This window comes from Haplochromis burtoni, unplaced genomic scaffold (assembly GCF_018398535.1).
Source record: "Haplochromis burtoni strain Fernald_Lab_line unplaced genomic scaffold, NCSU_Asbu1 Contig_637, whole genome shotgun sequence".
Taxonomy (NCBI): Eukaryota; Metazoa; Chordata; class Actinopteri; order Cichliformes; family Cichlidae; genus Haplochromis; species Haplochromis burtoni.
The window spans coordinates 183,633-201,740 of NW_024582998.1; the positions used below are offsets into that span (position 1 = coordinate 183,633).

The window sequence follows — 18,108 nt, forward strand, 5'->3', positions numbered from 1 at the left end:
GGGTTACAGTTTAGAAATGTCCCCAGTGTTTTGTTTTGTTTTTTTGTTCTTTTTCTTCTGTGCCGTCCCATTTGAAATAAACACCTTCCTTCTGATTTTAGACACTCCATTCAAACAAAATATCAGCAGGAAATGTTTTTTTAATCCAAGAATTCTAATCTATAGTCACTAGTATTTGTTGAAATACCACTGAACCCTTGCATATACATTCATCTCTTTTATTTTTTTCCTGCTATTGTTTTACCTTGAAGAAGCTACACCACTATGCTCAATTCACAAAGATGTTTCCACAGAGCTGATTTCAGCACTTTTCAAAATTGAGGGTGAGGATGCAGGCTGTGGATTGCACAACACTGGTCACTATATTCTTCATTTCCAGTTAATACTTGTACAGCTGCTGTTATTGTGTGTATATATATATATTTATTTATTTATATTTCTTCATACATTCTTATATAGTTCTATACTGTGTATTGTGTATTTTGTTGTACAGTTATTTTATTTTCAACTTTAATTTATATATTTTATCTTATTCTTTCCCAGTTAAATTTACCCTTCATTCTAATTTGTGTTGTACAGTTATTTCATTTTTAACCTTAATTTATATTTTATTCCTTCCTAGTTAAATTTACCCTTTTTAATTTTTCATATTTATTTCCTATCTTATTCATAGCCTTTTCCTTTTTTTTTTCTTTAGGTCACGAGCAGTTGTCCAAGCATTTCACTGCATATCGTACTGTGTATGACTGTGTACGTGACAAATAAAAATTTGAATTTGAATTTGAATTTGAGTGACACCCTACTCTTCCTGTCTTACACTGACACATCAGAGCAATTAACTTTTACAACATCATTTTTGATTCTTGCCATTTGGCGAGCTAACATTATCCCCTGCATAACACAATTCACCTCCAACCTAAGCAGAGGTCTAATCAGGTACAGTAAGTCAAACTGAGCAGGCCCATTACTGATTTCAAGTGTACTCGCAACCATAAAAGGAAGGCGCGCACACACACACACACACACACACACACACACCTATATCCTTCCATTCCAAGCACATAACTTTTGGGTTTGGGGATTCTCTGCTTTTTCTCATTTAGCACTGCAAGGTAAGTTAACTAACCTTTAATGTCAAAATAAACAAAGAAAGAAAGATGATGTTAGTGGAGGTTACATCCCACTAAACTTTGGGCGTCAACTAGGTGTTGGTCATGTCTACATTGAGTCTGTTGGTCCATGACCAATTCTGGACATCTATATGACACCCAAACTTTGTCCACAATTTGATAGCCTATTGATTTATTCATTACATGTGGGTTTTTATTCATTTATTTTTATTTTTTGTTATTTTATATTTTCCTGTTTTTCTTTAACCACTTTGTTTATTTTAATTAATCAACTTATTTGCTTGTACACTGTAATCCCTAACAGTTGTTCTAGCTCATAACTAATAAGCTCATAACACTCAAATGTCGTTTTGTAGTTGAGCAAACTATGCTACGAACGAAGTTCAGCTAAATTGTTCGCACTAATTCGACAAGGCTCAACCAGCCAGATTGAGGCGCCTCCTTGACACCTTTAAGCCAGACCCTCGATCTTTGCTAGATAAATTGAAATGAAATGAAAATAAAGAGCCGCGTTCTGCTCCCAGGCTAAGAAAGAATCATTGATGCAGACTGTGCGGATTACAAATACTCCCTAACCTGTAAGGCTGGGGTGTCCAAACTTTTTTCACTGAGGGCTACTTACTAGAAATTAGGTAAATAACCTTAACTTTAGTGTATTAAAGTGTATTAAAGATCACAAAATCACTTAAAAGTGGTCGAATATGTTATATTGTTGAATATAATTAAAGACAAAACTGCTTTCATCACAGCTTTCCATAAATGGATCTTTATTGATTCATTCAGAAAAAGCTTTGGTAGCTTATTTTCAGAACAGCAGCCTCAGATTTCTTCTTAGACAGAAGATTTACAGCACAGAGAAAAAACAATAAAGGGGAAAATAGGACGGGTAAATTTCAAGTTTGTTATTTAAGTTATTAAGCTTAGCAACACACCTATCAACATTAGTTTGAAACGGTTAACATTAACAGGCTGAACTGGACTTAATAACAGGAGTGCATATAATCTTAGTAAATTATTGTGGTGAGTAAATCGGGCCATCCTGCTGCGGTGCTGATTTGACGTCACTCGTGCCAAAAATCCGGACAAATGTCACTTGATCAAGGAGCAGATCTGCATCAGATGAGATCAGCTGACTACTTGTGTGTGTGCTGTGCAAAAAATGTTTTTGAACATTAATAAGTCGTCTTTGTGCACACATTGTTTACAGATATCAGACTGCAAAGAGCACTACAGAGAGTCAACATTTCACCAGTTGTCAGTGGGTGAGTTTTATAATTTGTGTCCCAATTTAAATAAAAAATAAATACAAAGAAACTAGAGAATTTTGCCTTAAATTATTCAAAATTTTTAGATTTTTTTTTTTGGGTTACCCTTCTAGATTGACAGGTTTAGCCCGTTACACAAAAAGTTTGGACACCCCTGATCTATAACAATGACAATCAGAACATGGCTATCCAACACTTTTACTCTGCATTTGTGTAAATACTATTCTAATAGATATTGTATGTTCATCTAGGAACAGCATGATGTAAATACAAGACGGGCCCTCGTCCTTCGTGCACTTCCTGTGTACCTGCGTGAAGATGCCTCCACGTTATTCAGGACTTGTGATGTAAGTGTACTGGCCTCAGCATCAACCATATGACATCGCTCAGAACTCAAGGAGAACCAGGGTGTATATCAGGAAGGATGTTCAACACAGTCCTCATCTGACTTGTTTTCTCCCATATATCAACTATTGTTGAATAAGATTGCAAGAAGATTGTTACGCATAAACCAGAAAACATGAAAATAGTTGAAAGATTATTATACAAAAAAAATCTGCAGATAAAAACTATCTCCCTTTTAAAATTCAAGTGTTCTATTTTTTTGGAGGTGCCATGTTGTGGTCAGAGAAATGTTTGGTAAATAACAAAAACAAATATCTTGGCATATATTTATTATTGAAAACATTTATTTAAACATATGTTTTGAAACCAAACCCAAATTAAGATTATTGTAATGCATCATGATGTATCGCAATATCAAATTAAATCGTTGACATTATAATCCTAAAAGAAACGTGTGACTTATGAAGATTCACACCTCTAATCAATAGCATGATTTGTGTCCTTGTGGGGCTAAACTCATTCTTGTATTATTTTTGTTTTGCAGTCAGCAGATGGTCCAGACCTCACTGACACTCCTGTGGCTCTGCTGACAGTTGTCACGGATGACACTACTGATTCGGCCCTCTTCAGTCCCGAAAGCATCTGCATTGTCGTTGAGGATGAAATACTTGTGAATGGTCCCACAAATCTGGCTGAGTCATTTCTCCTGCTCTTTGGGTACATCTATGCACTAGACCTACAATACCCAAAGAAACTTGAGCTTACATTCACATTTATCCAGAAGGTTGTGATGTGCCTTGAGGACAACAAACCACTGAAAGGGCGTCTACTGATGCTGAAGAATGATTTGTTCAATGAGTGAATCACTCAGAATGGACTACTTGTTGAGCTGAGTATTGAGGAAGCTTTTTTGTTTGTTTTTTTCCTAATCATTTGCCTCTTCTACCTCACATTTAAGATGAATGACTGTTCAGTTCACTATTCATGTTTAATGTTCTGTTGCCTAATACGTAAATGCACTGCCTTGATGTTTGTTCCCTATAAGTACAGCAGTGGAAACCAGTACTGTTTTTTTTATGTATTTTTAAAAAAGAAAGTGAGCTGCAGCTGTCAAGGTACAGTAAGTGTTAAATGCCTCAATGTTCTAATAGCTGCAATTGCTGTTAATACTGAAAATGTTATTGAATTTTAGAATCAAGATGGAGACCTTTGGAGTCTTTTTCTCATTTTATTTATGAATCACTTTTTTATGAGTGAGCTCTGTTGTTTGTGCCTTTTTAAAAGCACATTGTGTTTAATAAAAAGTTGTTAAATTGTTAGTGTTGTTACTTTCATGTTTTCTAACACTTTTAGCTGATTATAATTTACTGGGCAAACGGTTTAGAATTATTTGTAAGTGTATTTCCCACAGTATTTTAAAAAATATTGAAGATTTTAAGTGCTATTTCCCATATTATAAGTTAAGTACATGTAGAAGCATTATAAAAACGACGTCTAGTTAGTGTGTAAGTTTGACATTGCACGGAGTCCATGCACGGAGGTCAATACTAGAAGTTCAATATAATTAGGAAAAAAGTTGTTGCCGGGCATTACAAAACAACCCCTTCAGTGAACCGAAATTGTACATCCAAAAATGACTTATAAAATATGTCACTCCGACGTCACTTTGCGCAGTGGGATTATTCAAGTGTTGGGTTTGTTACGCAGCATCAGAGTGGGGTCCAGTGGGATCCCATTAGAGAAGTCTGTTCTCTCCTACTATCGTTTCAGGTTTTGTACATTGTTAATGTTGTTGTTTAAAGTTTGCCAGTCTTCAGAGGCCCCCTACTTGCCTGGGACTGCAAGCAGTTGCCTGGCATGCCTTGTGAAGCTGTACCTCAGACCTTTGCTAAAAGGGTTCTCAGTGGACTCTTAAATCAAACAGCTGTCAAATGTCACGGAAATCATATAGTCTATAAGGGTGTGACAATCTAATCTTTTGGGCCATGTGCAAACCATTTGCCCATGATGATGGCAGATGAAAAAAAAAGTCATATTATAAGAAAATGCTAAGGGATTTCATTGCACACCTGGTCTGGAGGTCCATGTAGACTCCCCAAGGTGAGTTACAAAGAGCTGAAAATGGTTGCATTTGCTGTTCTTTTACAATGGTATGTATCGCTGTGATCCCAAACTACATAAAATTCACAGATGAATGTTTCTACATTTAATGAAGCAGTATGGTGATAGGCTGAAAGCTGAGAGCCTGGCAGGGATGTACAGGTGCACCACCAAAAGGCATAGTATAAATCCACCTATATGTATATTACATATACATATATTTTTGATTACATCATTTTGCTTCAGTTATATTTTAGATTAGATTAGCTATAATGAAAGATTAACATTCAGGTATATGCACATATATATTTTATAATCATAATGAAGTAAAGAAAGACAAATATAAGTCAAACATATTTTTACTGACAAACATACATATAACATTTAAAGCCCTTCTTTAAAGATTTTTTGTTTTTATTATTAATAATGTTATTTTTATGTGAATAGAGTCACAATTCCACAGTGTGATAGGGATAAACCCTGCAATATATCATTGAGCAAAGAGTCAATGACGCTCCACCTGGGGAGACTTGGAGACTTCAACCCTCATGTGGGCAATGACAGTCAGACTTGGAGGGGAGTTACTGGGAGGACCAGCCTCCCGGATCTGAACCCAAGTGGTGTTTTGTTACTGGACCACAGTTTGTTCATAATGAACACCATGTTTGAAAATAAAGGTGTCCAAAAGTGCACTTGACACCAGGACACCCGAGGGCACAGGTTGATGATCGATTTTATAGTCGTATCGCTAGAACTGTGGCTATATGTTCTGGACACGCTGGTGAACAGAGAGGCTGAGCTGTCAACTGATCACCACCTGGTGGTTAGTTGAATCAGGTGGCGGCTGAGAATGCTGGACAGATCCGGCACACCTAAATGTGTAGTGAGGGTGTGGTGGTAAAACCTGGCAGAGGCCCAAGTCCACGAGATCTTCAACTCATACCTCCGGCAGAGCTTCAATTGCATTCCAAGGGAGACTGGGGACATTGAGTCTGAATGGACAATGTTCAGCAACTCCATTGCTGAAGCTGTTGCACTGAGCTGCAGCCGCAAGGTGGGTGATGCCTGTCATGGTGGACACCAGTGGCGAAGGGAGCCACCTGTCACGGCGGGTGAGGAGAGCCGTGTGAAAATAATAAATGAGGATCCAATCGCAGGCAGTAGTGGAGAAGTGAAGGTGGTTTATTGAACATGAAATAAATAGGGACAAACAGCAAACGGAGCTCGAACTAAACTAGACTGGAGGACAACTAAACTACAAAGCACAAACCTGAATGAGAACGAGCAGAGGAGAATGACGATGGACAGCAGGGAGAGCACACGGATGTGACATGGTAGATACACAGATGACGCAGGGTGGAATACACAGACGGACCAGCAACTACAATGACGGAAGACATGACTTAAATACACAGAATCACAGGGGAATTACACACAGGTGGTGGACACAGCTGGGAATAATCAACAAGATGAGACAAAGGTAAAACCGAACACACTTACATGAGACCCAGACCTTCACAATAGAACAGGAAATGAGAACACCACACCAAGACGCAGACCTGACACTGAGAGACAGACAGAATGACACATGGAACCTGAACTAAACTAAACGTGAGATACAACCGAGAACAAATCCTTAAACATGAACCTCAAATAATAAACATCATAACCATCATCATAAACACAACAAGAGAACAAGAAAACAATCCCTGATGCAAACCAAAACCAAAACATAATAACCTCAAACATGGAATAACAAAAACATGAAACCCCACATACTGGGTCCAACGGACCCAGACCCGTGACACCACCAGGCTGAAGAAGGAGACCTATTAGCCTTGGTTAGCCTGTGGGACTGCAGAGGTACTGACAGGCCAAGGGGACATGGCTCAGGCAGTGGCTGAAGCAAAAACCTGGGGGTGGGAGGAGTTTGGAGAGGCCGAAAAGACTTCGAGACTGCCTCGAAAAGATTCTGGCAAATCGTCAGGTGACTCAGGAGAGGAAAGCGGTGCTCTACCTGCACGCTGTATAGTGCGGGTGAAGTGCTGCTGATTTCGACTGAGAACATTGCTAGGCCGTGGAAGGAATACTTTGATGACCTGTTTAATCCCACTAGCACGTCTTCCGTGATGGAAGCAGAGTCTGGGGATGACTTGTCTTTTGACGACTCGGAGGTGAGGTTGCAGTTAAACAACACCTTGGTCACAGGGCCCCTGGAGTGGGTGAGGTTCACCCTGAGAACAATTTTGTCCAGGTCGTGGAAAACTGGACTAGCTTTTTATCCTCTCGAGGATACTTGAGGGTGCATGATAGTTTGCCTAACCAGTCTATATGTGTTTTGTGGACTTGAAGAAGGCATTTGTCCCTTGGAGTGTCCTGTGGAAGGTTCTTTGGACGTATGGGGTGTCTCAGAAACTCTTCTCTGCTTTTCACAGATGTTGTGGTTGTGATGGCTTCGTCAGGTGATGGCCTCCTGCTTGCACTGGAACAGTTCTCAGCCGAGTGTCAAGTAGTGGGAATGAGAATCAGCATCTCCAAATCAGAGGCCATGGTCCTCTGCCGCGAAAGGGTGGCATGCCCTGCCCTTTCACAGAGGGAATAAGGAGTAGATCTGGGTCAGGGATGAGTTCCTGCCCCAAGTGGAGGAGTTTAGGTATCTTGGTGTTTTGTTCATGAGTAGCAGGAGAAGGGAGCACGAGATCGACAGATTGATTGGATTGGTGCTTCGGCTGCAGTGATCCGAGCGCTGTACCTGTCCATCATGGTGAAGAGAGAGCTGATTGTAAAAGCGAAGCTCTCAATTCACCAGTCAATCAACATCGACTGGTTAACTGGACCAATCCCTATCCTCATCTATGGTCATAAGCTGTGTGTGGTGACTGAAAGAACGACATTGTGCATACAACCGGCAGAAGTGGGCTACCTCCGAAGGGTGGCTGGCATCTGCCTTAGAGATAGTGTGATAGGGTGGGAGTTCGGCCATCCAGGAGCGGCTCAGAGTAGAGCCCCTGCTCCACATCGAAAGGAGCCAGTTGAGGTTGTACAGGCATCTGACAAGGGTGCCTTCTGGGTAAGGTGTTCAGGACATGTCCCACCAGGAGGAGGCCCTGGGGCAGACCCAGGACATGCTGAAGAGACTATAGTTTTTGGATGGTCTGGGAATGCTTTAGTGTTCCCCCCGGACAAGCTGGAGGTGGCCAGGGAGAGGGAGGTCTGGGCTTCTCTGCTTAGGATGCTGCCTCTGCAACCAGACACCGAATAAGTGGATGAAGATGGAAGGATAGAGTTTCTGAATGTGTGTTATCTTATATGATGCATTTCAGCTGTTTGTTCAAGATACAGTTCTAGCTAAGGAGACAATAAATTATATTTTCTGAATCTGACTCTAAATATTTCATGCAAACTACAGGTGACAATCTCCTAATGACACAGCGGAATGCACATCTTTAAGATAAGAGAAAATAAGATGACTCTTATCTCACTAGCAACTGGAGGTTGCCAGGCTTCATGCCTGTGTGACAGGGGCCTTAGTTGGGGTGAGATAAAAGATGAATATTGAGAAATAACAAACAATGTAACAATAAATAGTGAACAAGTATATGGAGCCAGTAACCATAGATCAGACACCTAGACTTCTGAAGTTAGAGATCATTTTCAGACATGATATAGAGTCTATATAAAATGGTGCAGAGCATTAAAACAAGGATAATAAAATGGTGCAGCAAGGAAACTAGCTATCCAACAGCTAAGAAAGTTTGTCATGCTTTTAAACAGCAGATCAACCAATTCAAATTTCACTGTGCGGTTTATTCAGAATCATCTTTCTGTGAAAATGGCTGCACCAGAATGATGTAAATGTCCTTTTTTAATTTGCTCATTATAGTTGGAGCTTTTAAGAAGAGCTGCACGCAGAGAAACAGGACAGTTAGTAGATCCCACTGCTATCCCAACAGACACAATCTACTGTTTCATCGCCTCTTTTTCTTTCACTACTATCTATCGCCTCACAGCTTTCACAGAGGGAATAAGGAGTAGATCAGGTAATGCGCCTGAGACGCAGTTGTTTAGCAAGAATTTTGTCTCTGATCCATTGGACACTGGAGGAAATTCATGCAAACAGTAACAGCAGGCACATCATTTTGCAATTACCTGTGCACTTGCCTTTGAACAAATGACACTTAATGATAGTGAGGGCCTTATGAGGGACATAAAGAAGCTCACAAGTCAAATTATATTCTGAGAAAACACAAGGAACTTATGTTCATGATTTATTTATTCATTATTTTTGGAAGTAGAAAACAGAAGAATTTCTTGTGCAATTAAGAAAACATGTTTAAAATGCAATTATACATTAATGTATGAACAATATCATTTATGAACTACACAAGGAACAGATGATATTTGGAATTGCAGCTTCTGGGTTGTTAAAGCCCAGTCAGATGAATAATATTAGATTTATTCATTGTTCGTCACTTCTAACAAAATTGAAACTATTATGAGACATTAAAAATACAGAGAAAAAGCAAAAATCTTCAAACCTAACCCTACTGCATTACTCATTCCAAAAGCATGGTAAAAGGAAGAAAAGTAGAAGCATGTTACACCAGGCAATGGCAGGAGGCAATATGCAGATTGAGTGCAAATTTGAACAGCCTGTTAAATAATACAAATGCACAAAAGTTTTGACTGTGCTCCCACACAAAAATACTGACAGTCAGTTAATAAGCAAACAGTTCCACACGAGAGAGCTGAAGACCAAACACAATTCTAGATAACTGTGCGCTATTATTTTCCCTCATGACAATATGCAAACTGATGTTTTCCTTCACAGTCACTCAACAGTACAACTAAGTGTTACGGTCAGTTTAAGAGTGTTTACAGACCGTTGACTTCACCTAGATTTTGACATAATAGGAATTTCAAAAAGTGTGTTTGTATTACAAAAAATGGGGAGGACACAAGAAAGAAAAAAACAAAAACAAAATCACTGACATTAAGGGACTTAAATAGATCAACAAAAGTGTATTTCTATATGAGTAAGATGGGTTGTTTTTTTTTTTTTGCTTCGTTTTTCCTTTTATACAAATTAGTTACATGTTTGAAAAATCACCGATAGAGGTTTCAAGATGAAATTCTGAAATCATCACTGAACTTTCTCAGTGTTAAGACTGTATGTTGGCTGTTTACTTGTTTGGAAGAACATTTTACAATAAAACATGTTTTATATGTTTTTAAGCACTATGTTAGTTTTTTAACTGCCAAAAAACAAAAAGAATACTTCTATAATTTTGCAGGCCATGCCAAGAATCTCATTGGGTACAGAAGCATCAGCTTGGCATTAATGGACATAATTAAGAATTCCACAGGCAGGAATTTAGCAAAGTCTGCAGGCTCCATTAACTCTGACTACACCACATGCTCCATTTGTACATTCCTGCATTCATAATTTAGATTTTTTTTTCCCTCAGACTGTTTTTCTGTTGCTTTGAGCCCTGATATTCACTCACAGGTGTACTCCTGTGTGCAGACCCACATTAACCACACACAGATGCACAGATGCATATACTCTGGACCTGTTTCCATTTTATTTTTATCTCTTTTTTTTCCAAACTTTTTGCCTTTTTACTTTGTTGGGATTTGGCTGCTTGCACTTTGATTGCATGTTCATATTCTCCTTTGTCTGTACAACCTTCTGAACTTCATGATTACTGTCTTAACATTTTAGTTCAATCTAACCCCAGGGGACCTTATTACTTACTACACACTTCATACAGAGAGTGGATTAATTATAACATAATATCTTATGAAATAGTGACACCAATGAATGGAGAGAGAACATTTCAGTTCATGTGTCCAGTTATTTGAGTTTATTGAGATCATTAGAGGCTGGGATGCAGGCACTTTGTACAGAAAAAATATAGCTATTTTATCAACAAAGACTAAAAATCAAGGCATTACAAGTCATTGCACTACATAATTGATTAAGTAGTTTCTAACTATTTATGTTTTCCTGAGTTCCTTGTATTTGAGATATGAATCTGTTTACTTTAATGAATAAAAAAAGCAATTATATGGGGAATTATATATCACACCACAGAACACAGAAATATGATGAAAAGTTGCATACTAAATTTGTACCAAGTTTCCATCTGGACCCTCTATTGTTGCAGTCCACTACTACAAAACGTAAATTATGCTTAATTTTGTCTCCATTAGCAAACAAGCCTACGTGGATGCCATCTGGCTCCCTGCTTACCACTAGCTGCAAAATACTGTCAGTCAATTGCCAGGAAGGAAAATGAATCACTGGTTACATCAGTTGTGCAGATGCCAGTGAGAAGTAATCCTGCCGACATCCTGCAGCGGTAACAACAAGAAGCAACAGGGAGCTACATATTGGACAATAGCAACAAACAATAGGATTTGTTGCAGGGAGTAAACAGTATTCAAGTGGCTGAACAATTACTCAAAATTTACATAGATAGCTGGTATATGCCAAATCAAACAAAACCACAATTACTGGTGAATAACAGATCCGGCAGCCATCTGAATCAACCTGAATCATGAAACTAGTGATTATATGATACACTGAGAACAAGAACTACAGAACGGCACTTTCACTCATCTTATGCCTGTAATTAAAAAATGGGGAAATTCCCTAAGATAACAGTTTGCACAAAATCCACTTGTTATGTTGTGTTCCAAACTTCATATTAACGGAAACATGAGGACTATACCTAATATTAACATGTTTATGAAAATCTGCATTAACTAGAATGTGTTGCTAGGTGCCATTTTAGCATAATTTACGGATCTTTAATTCTGCAATACATGTAGACCTCATATGGCATCTTGCGGCCCTGTTTCACTATTTGTATCTGCTCACATGTCTTATTCACATGAGAGCAATTTCTCTGGAAAGCTTTCTTCAAGACAGGCTCTCTGAGTCCTGTTGTTGAATGGTACTCTAAAACAATAACTTTCCTTGAGCCTGTCCAAGTAGTTTATCTCGGTGGGACCTCCAGCAGCTGGATAGCGTAGTGCAGGGGTGCCCAATCCCGGTCCTCGAGAGCTACCGTCCTGCAGCTTTTAGATGCATCCTTGTTCCCACACACCTGAATCAAATGAATGGCTTGTTATCAGGCCTTTGCCAAACACGATGGCATGCTGAAGAGGTAATCAAACCATTTGAGACAGATAAATATGAAGGCATGCCAGCTCGGACGTCGCCCGGATCAACAAGGTCCGCGTCAGGTGTTGAGGAACCAGGGCACCCTGACGAAAAGTGGGCTACTGGAACAAGAAGGCATCAGTGGGCAAGAGACGAAAACAGGGCGTTGTTGGAATGCTACTACGCAAGTAACCCCGGCGGAAGGGGCTACATGAATAGGATGAGGGACCTATGGATTCTTCGATACCCAACATCCACAATGACGGCGAAACAGAACAAGATCCGGGCCATCAACACGTACGCCCTGCCCGTGATCAGGTACCCTGCTGGGGTAATAGGCTGGCCAAAGGAAGAGATAGAAGCCACTGACATAAAGACAAGAAAGCTCCTTACCATGCATGGAGGGTTTCACCCCAAGTCCAGCACCCTGAGGCTGTACACTAAGCGGAAGGAAGGGGGCCGGGGACTGGTGAGTGTCAGCACCACAGTCCAGGATGAGACAACGAACATCCAAGAATACATTGGGAAGATGGCCCCAACTGACCGAGTGCTCAGTGAATACCTCAGGCAGCAGAAACCCAAGAAAGAGGAGGGAGACGAGGAACCATCATGGAAGGACAGGCCCCTGCACGGTATGTACCAAAGGTAGATAGAGGAGGTGGCTGATATCCAGAAATCCTACCAGTGGCTGGACTGAAAGACAGCACAGAGGCACTAATCATGGCAGCACAAGAACAAGCTCTGAGTACAAGATCCATAGAGGCTGGGGTCTATCACACCAGGCAAGACCCCAGGTGCAGGCTGTGTAAAGATGCCCCAGAGACAATCCAGCACATAACAGCAGGGTGCAAGATGCTAGCAGGCAAGGCATACATGAAACGCCATAACCAAGTGGCCGGCATAGTGTACAGGAACATCTGTGCCGAGTATAACCTGGAAGTCCCGAGGTCAAAATGGGAGATGCCCCCAAGGGTGGTGGAGAATGACCGAGCTAAGATCCTGTGGGACTTCCAGATACAGACGGACAAAATGGTGGTGGCTAACCAACCGGACATAGTGGTGGTAGACAAACAGAAGAAGACGGCCGTAGTGATCGATGTAGCGGTTCCGAATGACAGCAATATCAGGAAGAAGGAACACGAGAAGCTGGAGAAATACCAAGGGCTCAGAGAAGAGCTCGAGAGGATGTGGAGGGTGAAGGTAACGGTGGTCCCCGTGGTAATCGGAGCACTAGGTGCGGTGACTCCCAAGCTAGGCGAGTGGCTCCAGCAGATCCCGGGAATAACATCGGAGATCTCTGTCCAGAAGAGCGCAGTCCTGGGAACAGCTAAGATACTGCGCAGGACCCTCAAAGCTCCCAGGCCTCTGGTAGAGGACCCGAGCTTGAAGGATAAACCGCCCGCAGGGACGTGCTGGGTGTTTTTTATATATATATATACACTCAACAAAAATATAAACGCAACACCTTTGTTACTGCTCCCATTCCCCATGGGATGGACGTAGAGACCTAAAATTCATTCCAGATACACAATATAACCATCCATTCACAATCACCAAATGTAGCACATGTATGGAATCTCCCTCACAGGGGCCACATCAGGAGTGATCCAGAGTGAAGGTGCCTAGCTGCCCACAAGCCAACGAGGGCGAGGGTAGAGTGCGGTAGCACAACTCATCCAAGGTTGGGCACACTCATATTGAGATAATCCATCCCACCTCACAGGTGTGCCACATCAGGATGCTGATCTGACATCATGAGTAGTGCACAGGTGTACCTCAGACTGCCCACAACAAAAGGCCACCCTGGAATGTGCAGTTTTTTGCGCTATTGGGGGTCTGGGGACCCAGAACCGGTCAGTATCTGGTGTGACCACCATTTGCCTCATGCAGTGCAACACATCGTCGCATGGAGTCTATCAGATTGTCAATTGTGGCCTGTGGAATGTTGGTCCACTCCACTTCAATGGCTGTGCGAGGTTGTTGGATATTCGTGGGAACTGGTACACGCTGTCGTATACGCCGGTCAAGCACATCCCGAACATGCTCAATGGGTGACATGTCCGGTGAGTATGCTGGCCATGCAAGAACTGGGACATTCTCAGCTGCCATCTGCCCTGAACAATGTGAACCATGATTCATCCGTGAAGCGCACACCTCTCCAACGTGCCAGACGCCATCGAATGTGAGCATTTGCCCACACAAGTCTGTTACGGCGACGAGCTGGAGTCAGGTCAAGACCCCGATGAGGACGACGGGCATGCAGTTGAGCGTCCCTGAGACGGTTTCTGACAGTTTGTGCAGAAATTGTTTGGTTGTGCAAACCAATTGTTCCAGCAGCTGTCTGGGTGGCTGGTCTCAGACGATCTTGGAGGTGAACCTGCTGGATGTGGAGGTCCTGGGCTGGTGTGGTTACACGAGGTCTGCGGTTGTGAGGCCGGTTGGATGTGCTGCCATATTCTCTGAAACGCCTGTGGAGACGGCTTATGGTTGAGAAATGAACATTCAATGCACGGGCGACAGATCTGGTTGACATTCCTGCTGTCAGCATGCCAATTGCACGCTCCCTCATTGCTTGTGGCATCTGTGGCATTTTGCTGTGAGACAAAACTGCACATTCCAGGGTGGCCTTTTGTTGTGGGCAGTCTGAGGTACACCTGTGCACTACTCATGATGTCAGATCAGCATCCTGATGTGGCACACCTGTGAGGTGGGATGGATTATCTCAATATAGCAGATGTGCCCACTACCACACATTTGGACTGATTTGTGACCACTGTTTGGGAGGGATGGTTATATTGTGTATCTGGAATGAATTTTGGGTCTCTACGTCCATCCCATGGGGAATGGGAGCAGTAACAAAGGTGTTGCGTTTATATTTTTGTTGAGTGTATATATATATATCTCTATATATATAGATATATATATATAAAGAAACAAACAATATGCCCTTTGGTTTTGATCCCAAAGGATATAAGGAAGTGATGCAGGTGCAGGAGACATTAATCACAACACAATCGACCAGAATACTACAGTTAATAACCTATTATTGGGTTTTGTTTTTTCCGTTATAGCTTTTCATTTGCTGTATAGTTTTCACTCTGTGTTTGTTTCAGTATCTGCATTGAAACTGCTTTCCATCCATCCATCCATCCATCCATCCATCCATCCATCCATCAATCCATCTTCTTCAGCATATCCAACTCAGGGTAATGGGTGGCGGGTAAGACTCATAACAAATTAAAGTCCAGTTCAGTGCTGTTTATGAAATTGATCATTAGGTTTGTTTTCTTCCATTCTAGAAAATATTGCATGTAAAAACCAGAAATTGGGAGGATTTAGTTAGCATATAAAAGATGATTAAGCAATGCTTTAGTATCATGACATGATAAAACTATGATTCCAACTGTATAGGTTGTGTTTTTCAAATGGTAAGCGTACAAAATGTGTCTGTAACTTTACATGTAATGCAAGTATTGCAGTTGCAGAAAATGAGGCTTCCTTGGTAGTCACAGTAAGATTGAGAAGCTGTATATCTGTGTAATACAAAGTGTGGTGTGGTAAATGATTAAACATTTAATCAGTTAAAATATCAGAATTATTTTAATACACTTATTTTTAAAGACCTAGCTGTTAATAAATTGTTCTAGTAATTCCATTAACTTTATTAGACATTGTTTATTCAAGAGGCTTACAAAAAATATTCTTCAATTGACAAAATGAAAGATTTTGTTTATAACATTTGATATACTCAATACATCCTTTATTGGCTTTGGTCATTTTAGTTCACTCGCATGTGATGTCGGCTGTTTACACCCTCTGGACACAAGTGTTAAATTGCATCATAAAGACCATTTCCAGCACATCTGTGATCAACATGGGACATTAATCGCTACAAAATGGTATATAGCACACCAGGAACCACAAATGCATGGAGATGTGAAAACAGCTGCACTCGTGCCTGCACTTTTATTCAAACACAATTTATTAATGAAAGAGATTTTTAAAATCGTTTTATTGTTTTACAAAGTTACAGTATAGATTAAGTAGATTTTTGATTTTTCAATGTTTTTTGCTGTGTCAGTGTAAAATTGAGGAAATATGCTTGGTGGCTACAGACATCCACAAAAAACACTGCATTTGAATATGTATTCCATTCAAAATGACTTCTACCATTGACCTTCGTGCATGTGCATTATAACTGAAAATGACTTCTTGTTAAATATCCCCCAATTTATCTTGGTAGGATAATTAATGAAGTAATTAAGCTCTCAGTGTGTTGCAGAATCATATTTCAAAAAATATGTTCTCTGTTCTCTCCTTTTTTGTCTCTCTTTTCTAACACATATTATTTCTTCTGTGCACTCGGCAGTTGTAAGTTCCGACAAATCAATTATTTCGTGAAACTGTTTTAAAAAAAGCAGCAAAGCACAGAACAGCTATTAAATCTGCACATGAAACACATATAAGTGTGATATTACAGTTGAGAAGAGGGGATGTAACTTAGAGAGACACCCAGTGTTAACTACATGAAACAGATAACTCTTTTGCCTTGACTTAGAGGGTGTACTGTATAATTTAACTTGTATTTGACAAATGACATATTAGAAAATAGAAAACCTTTGAGATTTGTGAGGTAAAGCTGTTACTTAGGTTACCAAAGTGTAGCTTTATGTTACTGAGATAGGGGTTTGAGATCAAATGTGAGGTTTCTGCGTTTTTCGACCTCATATCAAAACAGCAAACAAACATAGGATCTGTGCTGAGGGGCTGAATCACTCCAGAATTATGACCTTGAGCAATGTTTGCAAGTACTGTTTGAACACCATGACCTTACAGCCATGCTATTGGCTCTATGAAGTTGTAATGGGATACAGCAGTGATTTTAGCTAGTATTTGAAATAGTATATATTTAAATGCAGCCATGTTAAAATAATTTCAAACATCTAGAAATCTAATTGTTTTATGCACATTTCTGACTACAACTGTTTTAGGAAATTTTAGGAGATACCTCCCAAAACGAACGCTTGCTGGCTAATAGTGAGTAACTCATAGATGATCATCAAGAAGTCATATTCTTTTCAGTCATTTAACTATGTAACATTAACCCAAATTATCCTACAGTTGCAGACACATTTGGAAGCTATCAACCATAGTATGATCCCTCCTAAGTAATTATTTTTTCCAGAATAAAAGAAAATGTGAAATTTTCCACTCACTCAGCTAGACTATGTAAAGCAGATAAAGACCTACTACTTCTGCTACTAAAAGAGGAAAGTACAGTTAATAGTTTTAATTTTGCAACACTAAATAATATAACGAAAGTAATGACTTCCATATGAGTTTATATCGTGACAAGTGTTTACCTAAAGGTTCACTAAAAGTCGACCTTATCCATAATGCCTAGTTTCCCAATTTAAGTGAAAATTTGATGTATTTTGCTTGTCATTGGGAATGTGGTGTTTGTATGGTTCCCGTTTACCCACCCATCTACCACTCAGAACTCATCAGTCACTCTTCCATCAGAAATCCAAACCAGTAAGTCCTTTCTAAACCTAATGAAAAAATATATGATTTCTGTGAGAGCCATACTGATCCATGATATCCCACTCTAGGACCTATTTTGTAAGGTCTGGACTGAACCACCATCTAGCAGACAGTCAGTGTCAGTATATTTTTTGAAGCATTTTTTGATAGTAGAGATACAGTTGAGAGTAGCTGGGATGCACAGCGTTAAAGCCATTTAATTATAACTGCAACAAATCAATTTAAAAAACAAACAAGAAAAACTAAAACAAAAAAACAGAAATTCAGATGTTTTTTCTGTTTGTTGTTGTCTAAATATTTTGGCATGTTACTACTGAGGCCAAACAGTGAAACAAGTAGGCGTTGTGGTATGCGGTAAGATGAGTATGACTCATGAAATTTCCTGAGTGGGCATAATGTGGGCATCTTTAATCCATCCTAGATGATATAAACTGCTAATTTTGGCTTTCATAGCGGATTTTCCCTGCTGCATAAGATTTTCTTTATAGAATATAGAATAGAATGTATATATGTATATATGGTACTGCTATGGTATTTTTGAGCCAATAAACAA

The 18,108-nt window shown here is 40.0% G+C and overlaps 1 long non-coding RNA gene across 1 annotated transcript; it reads left to right on the forward strand.

Moving 5' to 3' along the window:
- Positions 1–2,177: 2,177 nt before the first annotated feature.
- Positions 2,178–3,925, forward strand: LOC121812524. Its single transcript, XR_006053119.1, has 3 exons — positions 2,178–2,392; positions 2,647–2,742; positions 3,285–3,925. It is a non-coding gene; the product is annotated as an uncharacterized LOC121812524 (long non-coding RNA).
- The last annotated feature ends 14,183 nt before the right edge of the window (positions 3,926–18,108 follow it).